Source organism: Megascapheus bottae, chromosome 17, assembly GCF_031878675.1.
Source record: "Megascapheus bottae isolate mThoBot1 chromosome 17, mThoBot2.hap1, whole genome shotgun sequence".
NCBI classification, from domain to species: Eukaryota; Metazoa; Chordata; class Mammalia; order Rodentia; family Geomyidae; genus Megascapheus; species Megascapheus bottae.
The window spans coordinates 10,939,406-10,948,733 of NC_143525.1; positions in this window are offsets into that span (position 1 = coordinate 10,939,406).

Below are 9,328 nucleotides of genomic sequence, written 5' to 3' on the forward strand. Positions count from 1 at the left end.
GTCATAAAAATGCATGCTGTATTCCTGGCACAGCTCAGTGCATTCCAGGAAGTGCCAGTTGTCAGGAAAACAACCAAGTCTCTAGAGCAAAACACAAAAGGAGCTTGAAGTCACCGCTTCAGCCAAAGACCAGACCAAATCTAGTCTGAGTCAGACATCAGAATGAGAATGACTGGCCTAATGGAGGATGGGAAGAGGCCCCACATCCCACTGTTATCCCAGCCCCTGGCCATGAGAACTGTACAGTGAACTGAAAGAGTAACTGATTCTGCATGTGTACACAGGGAAGGAAAAGGGGCCTGCGGTCCTGTGTTTTCTGCATGAGCATATTGCCATGTATCTAGAGCTTCTACAACACATTCTCATTGCCCTTCACAGTGTTGTCATGATAAGCAAGGCCTTGCATAGAACAGGATTCCCTATAAACGATTACTTTTTTTTAGTCCTGGGGCTTGAATTCAGGGCCTTGGTACTGTCCCTGAACTTTTGCTCAAGGCTACCATTCTACCACTTGAGCCACAGCATCACTTCCAGCTTTTTCTGTTTGTGTGGTACTGGGAATCGAACTCATAGCTTCATGCATGCCAGGCAAGCACTCTACCACTATGCCACATTCTTCAGTGTGACCTGCCTGCCACTAGCAGATCTTGTCTTCTGCCAAAGAGTAGGAGATTTAGGAAGTGGAGATGGAGCTGAAGTTTTAGGGCAACAGGCTTGAGTGGAAAAAGCCAAGTAAGAACAAGAGGTCCTGATTTCAATCCCCAGTATTGGCACCAAAAAGAAAAAAGTTTTGTCTTTGCTGGGCATGAATGGCTCACACCTGTAATCCTAATTTACTCAGAAGGCTGAAATCTAAGGATCTTAGTTCAAAACCAACCTAAACAAGAAAAGGTCCTGGGGACTCATTTTCAACTAGGAAGTGAATGTTTGACTCAAATGGTAGAGTGCTCACCTTGAGTGGAAAAAACTAAGCAAGAGAACATTAGGGCCTAAGTTCAAAGCCCCTAGTGTACACACACACACACACACACACACACACACACACACACACACACACACATTGTTGAGGACTTAGGGGGAGGATTAATGGAATATAATAGTGGAGGTGAACTTGTTCAAAGCATTCAGGGAATTATCACGATAAAAACCCCTTGTACTATAAATGTATACTAATAGTTTTAGCTGGGCCCTGGTGGGGCTCATTCCTTTAATCCTTCCTACTCAGAAGGCTCAGATTTGAGGATCATGGTTCAGAGTCAGCCCTGGCACACATATCTGAGAGACTCTTTAGTCCAATTAACTCACACAAAAAAGCCAGAAGTTGTAATGTGACGCAAGTAGTAAAGCACCAGCCTTGAGCAGAAAAGCTGAAAGAGGGTGAGGCCTAGAGTTCAAGCCCCAGTACAGGCATAAAATATAGGAATTGGGGTTTTTTATATAAAAGAATAGGAGACTTCTGTTTGTTGCAATCTGGTGAGACGGGGCTGGAGTGTACGCAGAGAAGCTGCATTATTTTTAGATGGGAGATGACCGTTGCTCCATCCTTGGCTAGCACTTCACTTGTCATTCTGTTTCCAACACATGGTCCTTTACCTCCCTCCCTTGTGCCGACCTTCTGTCTCCTAGTTGCTTAGCAACCTGGCGCCTCCTCCTCCTCCCCTCTTGGGTGAGAGGTGAGGTGAGCCAGGAGATTTTCAGGCACTCTTGCTCTTTTGCTTCTGTTTGCTGGCAGTCAGTAGTTGGAGGTGAATTCCCAGACACAGTCAGGACATGTGTGGAATCATATTACAACAGCAGGATTAAGGGTGCCAGTGGCAGTGCCACAGGCTCCTCCTAGATGGAAAGCATGTTTTGCCCACAGTGTTTTGGCTAATTAAAAAAAGAAAAATTGAGCTTGGATTGTGGCCTAGTAGTAAGCTTGCCTTGCATGCAAGAAGCCCTGGCCTCAAATCCTCAATACCACATATACAGAAAAAGCCAGAAATGTGCTCAAGTGGTAGAACACTAGCCTTGAGCAAAAGAGCTCAGGGACAGCGCTCAGGCCCTGAGTTCAAGCCCTATAACCAGCACCAAAAAATGAAAGGCCAAAATGGAGCTGTAGCTCAAGTGATAGAGCATCTGTTTTGAGGAAAGGCTAAATGCCAGGTCCTGAGTTCAAGTACCTGCAAAAATAATCATAGTTTCCAGCATGTTAGTATAAAACTCTGGTTGACACCTCTTGGGAGACAGAAGGTGTGACCCACAGTGTTCCTGGCAGCTAATGATAAAAGGCAGTGTGTGCTTTTGCCAGTTGGCTCCAACTGAACTACTCAATACTCAGTATGCCCACTGCTAAGGAAAAGCCAAAGACAGTCCATGAATCTCTAGGAACACAACAAATAAAAGGAACAGCTCACAGTACTAGAAGAGATGAATGCAATGAATGGTGCGGATCTGTTGGCTTATATCTGGGAAACATGAAGTTTGATCCATAAACAATTTTTTGTCAGTCATGGGGCTTGAACTCAGATCCTGCCTGGGCACTGTCCCTAGCTCTTTAGTTCAAGGATAGCATTGAGCCACAGCTCCACTTTCATATTTTTGCTGGTTAATTGGAGATAAGAGTTTCATGGACTTTCCTACCTGGGTTGGCTTCAAACCCCGCCCCCTTCCCCACCCGATCCTGAGATCACAGCCTCCTGAGTGGCTAGGATTATACCTATGAGCCACCGGCACCCAGCCCCAACTTTTTAATGTAAGCCATATAAAATATGGTTAATGTGAAATGTGTATAAATAGGCAAGGTTATTGAAGGACTTCCTTTCAAATGTTCAAAAAGTTAATAAGTAGCTCAAGATTCAAATCCTGTGGTTTTGCCCAAGGTCAATGTTATAAGCACCTCCCAGCTCACGAATCTCCAGTGATTTCCCATGGCTCACAGGTAACACACCTGTCTTCCAAGTGGATGCAGGATTTGAAACACATTTGCAGCTTTCAGGTGGTGGGGTTGGTATGCTGTGTACTCTTCTTTTCATTACACTTGGGTTTTAGGATTTTCGCTGTTTGTTTTTTGTAGGTCATGGGACTTGAACTCAGTACCTGGATGCTGACCCTGAGTTTTTTTAGCTCAAGGCTAGCACTATTACCACCTGAGCCACAGCTCCACCTCTTGCTGTTTTGGTGGTTAATTGGAGACCAGAGCCTCATGAGTATCTATGAGTACAAGCTGAGCCACTGATGCTTATACTTGGTAGACACACCTGACAGTGACTCTAGGACTTTTTTTCTTGTTGATGTTCTTTTTTCCTTTTTCTTTTTTTTGGGGGGGGGGGTGAGGGAGGGTGTCAGTATGGGGGGCTTCTACTCAGAGCCGTTCACTCTTTTCACTCAAGACTGATACTGTCTCTTGAGCCACACCTTTGCCTTTTTGTTGCTTACTTGCAGTCGAGAATCTCAATTCTGCCTGCCCAGGCTGGCTTAAATCTGTGATCCTCAATTCTTTAGCCTCCAAAATAGCTAGGATTACAGCTGTGAGCCACCTATCTTTGTTCCCTTGCATGACTTTGACTCTTCCTAAACCTGTCTCTCTTAAATGAGAATGGGCTGTGAGTATTCTTTAGTGGTAGAGTAAGTACTTAGCATGTGTTGAGTAGTTAGCAGGAAAGATCTCTAGGAGGCACTGAGAAACTGAGACTTATACTCTTGCTTGCTTCCGAGTTGTCAGGAGCGTTGTGAACACTTCAGGGTTGATTCCATCCTGAGTGAGTCAGTTATCTCTGCCCATTATTAACCTTTCCTGGATGCTGTCCCTGAGCTGCTTTTGCTCAATGCAAGCACTCTACCGCTTGAGCCACAGGGCCACTTCCAACTTTTCCTGTTTATATGGCACTGAGGAATTGAACCCAGGCTTCATGAATGTTAAGCACTCTACCACTAAGCCACTTTCCCAGCCTCCTTTTTTTTTTTTTTTTTTTTTTTTTTTGCCAGTCCTGGGCTTGAGCTCAGGGCCTGAGCACTGTCCTTGGACTTTCTCAAGGCTAGAGCTCTACCACTTGAGTCTCAGCACCACTTCCGGCTTTTTTCTATGTATGTGGTACCGAGGAATCGAACCCGGGTCTTCATGCATGCTAGGCAAGCACTTTAACCACTAGGCCAAACTCCCAGCCCCTCCTTTTTTTTTTTAATTGTTATTATTAAGGAGTTGTACAAAGGGGTTAGAATTCTATATGTCAGGTAATGAGTCCATTCCCTCTTGGACAGTTACCCTTCCCTCACTTTCTCCCATTTTCCCTTCCTGTCCCTGAACACAGTTTGCATAGTTAATGTTTTTCATAGTGTATACTGAACGCTATAACTACACTTGTTCATCTGTCTTCTCTCTATTCCTGTGACCCCTTGCCCACTTTTATTTTCAGTTCTTGGTTTGTAACATATAAAAGGGAATAATTGGTTTTTGTTTTTTTTGTTTTTTCTTGGGGTTTTTTTGTTTTTTTGTTTTTTTTGCCAGTCCTGGGCTTGAGCTCAGGGACTGAGCTCTGTCCTTGGGATTTCTCAAGGCTAGAGCTCTATCACTTGAGCCTCAGCACCACTTCTGGCTTTTTCCTGTGTATGTGGTACCGAGAAATCGAACCCGGGTCTTCATGCATGCTAGGCAGGCACTCTACCACTAGGCCAAACTCCCGGCCCCGTGTTTTTTCTTGTTTTTTTTGTCAGTCCTGGGCTTGAACTCAGGGTTTGGGCACTGTCCTTGGGCTTTCTCAAGGCTAGCGCTCGACCTTTGAGCCACAGCACCACTTGCAGCTTTTTCTGTGTATGTGGTACTGAAGAATTAAACCCAGGGCTTCGTGCATGCAAGGCAAGCACTTTCCACACTCATGGCCCTGAATAGTCTGTCTTTAATGTGACTTATAGAGCTGGGTGCCAGTGGCTTGTACCTGTAATCCTAGCTACATGGGAGGCTGAAATCAGAGGATCAAAGTTCGAAGCCAACTTAGGCAGGAAAGTCTGAGAGACTCTTATCTCCAATTAACTACCAAAAATTATGGAAATGGAGTTCTCAAGAGGAAGAGCACTAAACCCTCAGCAAAAGAACTTCAGGGACAGTGGCCAGGCCTTGAGTCCAAGCCCCAGGCTTACACATGCATGCACTCACTTGCACACAGCGCTCTCTCTCTTATAGATATTTTCATTAGTTTAGTAGAAATTTATTTGAAGTCTGTATTATTTGTAAATATTAAAGAGGAGGCTGGAGGTTTAGCTGAGTAGTAGAGTGCTTGCTTAGTATGCACAAGACTCTGGGTTCCATTCTCAGCATCACAAAAGAAAAATAAAATAGGCCGGGAGTCTGGCCTAGTGGTTAAAGTGCTGGCCTAGCATGCACGAAGACCTGGGTTCGATTCCTCGGTACCACATACATAGAAAAAAGCCGGAAGTGGTGCTGAGACTCAAGTGGTAGAGCTCTAGCCTTGAGAAAGTCCAAGGACAGTGCTCAGGCCCTGAGCTCAAGCCCAGGACTGGCAAAAAAAAAAAAGAAAAAGAAAAAGAAAATAACTTAAAGAGCAGGAATTTTCCAGTCTTCTTGTTCAGAAAGTTAAATGACAGCAGAACAAATTTGTCCCTGGAGTTTTCTAACTTCTGTTCAAAAATTTATTTCTTTGAGTTTAATTGAACGTGGTTTCTTGGTTCCTGTGTGTGTGTGTGTGTGATGAGGCTTGAACTCTGGGCCTAGTTGCTGTCCCTGAGCTCTTCAGCGCAAGGCTACTGCCCTATCCCGGGGCCTGGGCATTGTCCCTGAGCTCCTCAGTTCAAGGCTACTGCCCTACCCCTTGAGCCACAGCTCTGCTTCCCCTTTTCTAGTGATTAATTGGAGATGAGAGTTTCATGGTCTTTAGTGCTGGGGCTGGCTGAGAACCACGATCCTCAGATCTCAGCCTCCTGACTAGCTAAGATTGCAGGTGTGAGCCACCACGCCCAGCTTTATTTATATCTTTTTATGCCTATCTTGATGGCTTGACAGCGTACATGCTGTCATTGAGCTCTTTTGCCCAAAGTTAGTGTTCTCCCACGTTGAACCACAGCTGCACTTCAGATTTAATGGTGGTCAAGTGGGGATAAGAGTCATCTGGCTTCAAACCTCAATCCTCAGATTTCAGCCTCCACAGTAGCTAAGACTACAGGCATGAGCCACCAGTGTCTAGGCTTCCCTGTGGTTTTGTTTGTTTTTCTGCAATTACTTGGAATTGATCTCAGGCCCTTGCATTGGCTTGGCTTGATTGCTTGGACTGATGCTCTACTATTTGAGCCATGCCTCCAGTTCTACTATTGGCTGGTTAACAGAAGATAAGATTCTCTTAGAAGTTTCTGCCTGTGCTGGCTTCGGACCTTGGTCTTTAGATTTCAGACTCTAAGCAAGTAGCTAGAATTGTAGGCGTAAGCCGCCAGCACTCAACTTCCTTATTCATTTTCATTTTTATTATCTTGGTGCTAATCTTTGTTTATCCAGGTTCTGACATTTTTACCCTGGAATTAATTACCCCAGATGTTTGACTCCACTGTTTTCCAAGCAAACAAAGTAGTCAGGAAATTTGAACTTCCTGAGAAAACTGGCTCTGAGTTTTAGGAAGAAAAACTTTGCCTTTGAGGTCATATTTAGTTTATACCTGCTTCTCTTTTCCTTTTTTTGCTTTTCATTTAATTAATTTATTCATTCATTTTTGCTTTGTCACTTTGGTTTGGTTTAGTGGAGATTTTGTTTGTTTGAACCAAGTCTCACAATATAATCCAGGCTGGCTTGGAATTGGGATTTTCCTACTTTAAAAGTCTCAAATTCTGGCATTGAAGGCATGCTTATCTTTCCTTTCCTTCATCCCCTTCTTTTTCTTTTTTGTTAACAATCCTGGGCTTTGAACTCAGGGCTTGGGCTCTGTCCCTGAGCCTCTCTATGCTCAAGGCTAGCGCTTTACCATTTCTCGCTTTTTCTGTTTATGTGGTACTGAGGAATCCAGCCCTGGGATTCATGCATGCTAGGCAAGCACTCTACCACTAAGCCACATTCCCAGCCTCTTTTGTGTGCGTTGTCTGTGTGTCTGTGTGTGTGCCTATATGTGTGTACCAGTCCTTGGACTTGAACTCAGGGCCTGGATGATGTCCCTGAGATTTTTTTACTCAAGCCTAGCACTCTTATCACTTGAGCCACTGGTACCTGGCTGCTTTTCTTAATTATAATTGATCTGTGATCTTGGGGAGATTTGGTTGGGGGGTGGATAAAATTGTTTTCCCCTTTCCATTAAATATTTGATCCTGTTGTTTTGCTTTGGCCTTCCCTGAGCAAAACTCTTTTAGAAAATCATGTTGTTCTATTCCATTTCAGTGGCTCATTCTTTCTGCTGACCAGCTCCTTGCTGAGAACAGTTTCTCCAGGCTAGGACCTTTGGCCCAAGATTTCTTTTCACTTTTACGCACTTCCCCCTCAGTCCGCAGGGCGAGTGCTTGGCGGATGCAGAGCCTTTCCTCTAGGTTTGCACAGATGTGTCTCTCCTTGCTTTGGTGAGTATGTCTGAGGCCTGGCACTTGCTTCTTCTCCCTGTTGTACCCAGCACTCAGAGCTGCCTTTTGAACAACAGCAGCACCCCTCTGTTTTTCTCCTTGAATGAAGAGGGGAGAGGACGGCAAAAAGAAAAAGCAACAGATTGGGGAAGGGGGAGGATGTGATCATATTATTTTAAAAATTTTTTAAATTTGCTAGCCAGGTGCTCGGCCCCCCCCCGAACCATGCCTCCATCCATGCTTTTTGCTATTATTTTAGAGATAGAGTCTAGTGAACTTTTCTGCCAAGAGTTGGAGTTGTCTTTGTAAAGCAAAACTGCTTTAGTTTGACATTTCTCTCTTCCCTTTAGCCAATGGTGTTAGATTAATCAGGATATTCTTTCTTGTGCTAACAAAAGAAATAACCATAAAATCTTTTTTTTTTTTTTTTTGCCAGTCCTAGAGCTTGAACTCAGGGCTTGAGCGCTGGCCTTAGGCTTTCTCAAGGCTAGTGCTCTACCACTTGAGCCACAGCACCATTTCCAGCTTTTTTTGTGTATGTGGTGTGGGGGAATTGAACCCAGGGCTTCACAAATGCTAGGCAAGCACTCTACCACTAGGGCACATTCTCAGACCTAACCCTAAAATCTTAGTAGTTTGTAATAGCCAAGCTAAATTCATACTCGTGACTGTAATAACTAACACTGCTTCTCTCTACCATGGTGGTACGTGCCTATAATCCAAAACAGGAGAGTCGTGAGCTTAGGGTCAGCCTAAACTAAGAGTGAGGTTCTAGCTCCAAAATTAATAAACATGGGCCAGGAGTTTGGCCTAGTGGTAGAGTGCTTGCCTAGCATGAACAAAGTCCCAGATTTGATTCCTCACTACCATGTACATAGAAAAAAAGCCAGAAGTGGAGCTGAGGGAGAGAGAGAGAGAGAGACTGACTACATGTCTTAGTCTGCTCAGGCTGCAATAACACAACTTTCTTGACCAACTTGCTTTGAATACCAGAATTAATTTTCTCCCATGTGAGGAGGCAAGATATTCAAGGTCAGGGTTCTGGCCAGTTAAGTTTCTGGAGACAACACTTCCTGGCTTGAAAACAGTTGCCATGTAACTATGTCCTCACATAGCCTTTCCTTGGTTCAAGTTCAGAGAGAAACAGAGAAATGCACTCTACGGTTCCCTTCTACAGGGACACATATCAGATCACATCTGTACCATTATTATCTCATTAACCATGACTATTTCCTTAAAGCTCCATCTAAATACCATATGCAGTTTTTCTGGGCTTGATCCTGTCTACAGCACTAGACATCCATCATGATCAGGCAAAAGCCCCGCTCCACACCTCCTCATTCTCTTCTAACACTCACAGCAAACAACAGTCCACAATCAGCTTGAATTTTGTCTGTCTCTGGGGAGGAGGAGCTCGCACTCACAGTAAAATGCTTTGGTCAGAACAGAAAAATGTCATCATTCATTGACCAACGAGTAGTCTTGGGCCCCACAAAGCACAGGAATCCAAAAGTTGCAATCTTAGTACACTCCCACAAGGCACAAAGCTGGAAAATCATTTGTGAACACTATTAGTGATTGCCATAGGAAAAATAAATGACATTACTGACTCTAGCAGAGTCATTGGCCTAAAATTACCTGTATGAGAATTATGAGCCAGCCCTGTGCTTGTGGCTCATGCTTGTAATCCTAACTACTCAAGGGGCTGAGATCTGGCAATTGTGGTTCAAAGCCAGCTGGGACAGGAAAGTCTGTGAGACTTTTCTTTTTTCTTTCCCTTCCTTCCCCCCCCCCTCTCTCTTTT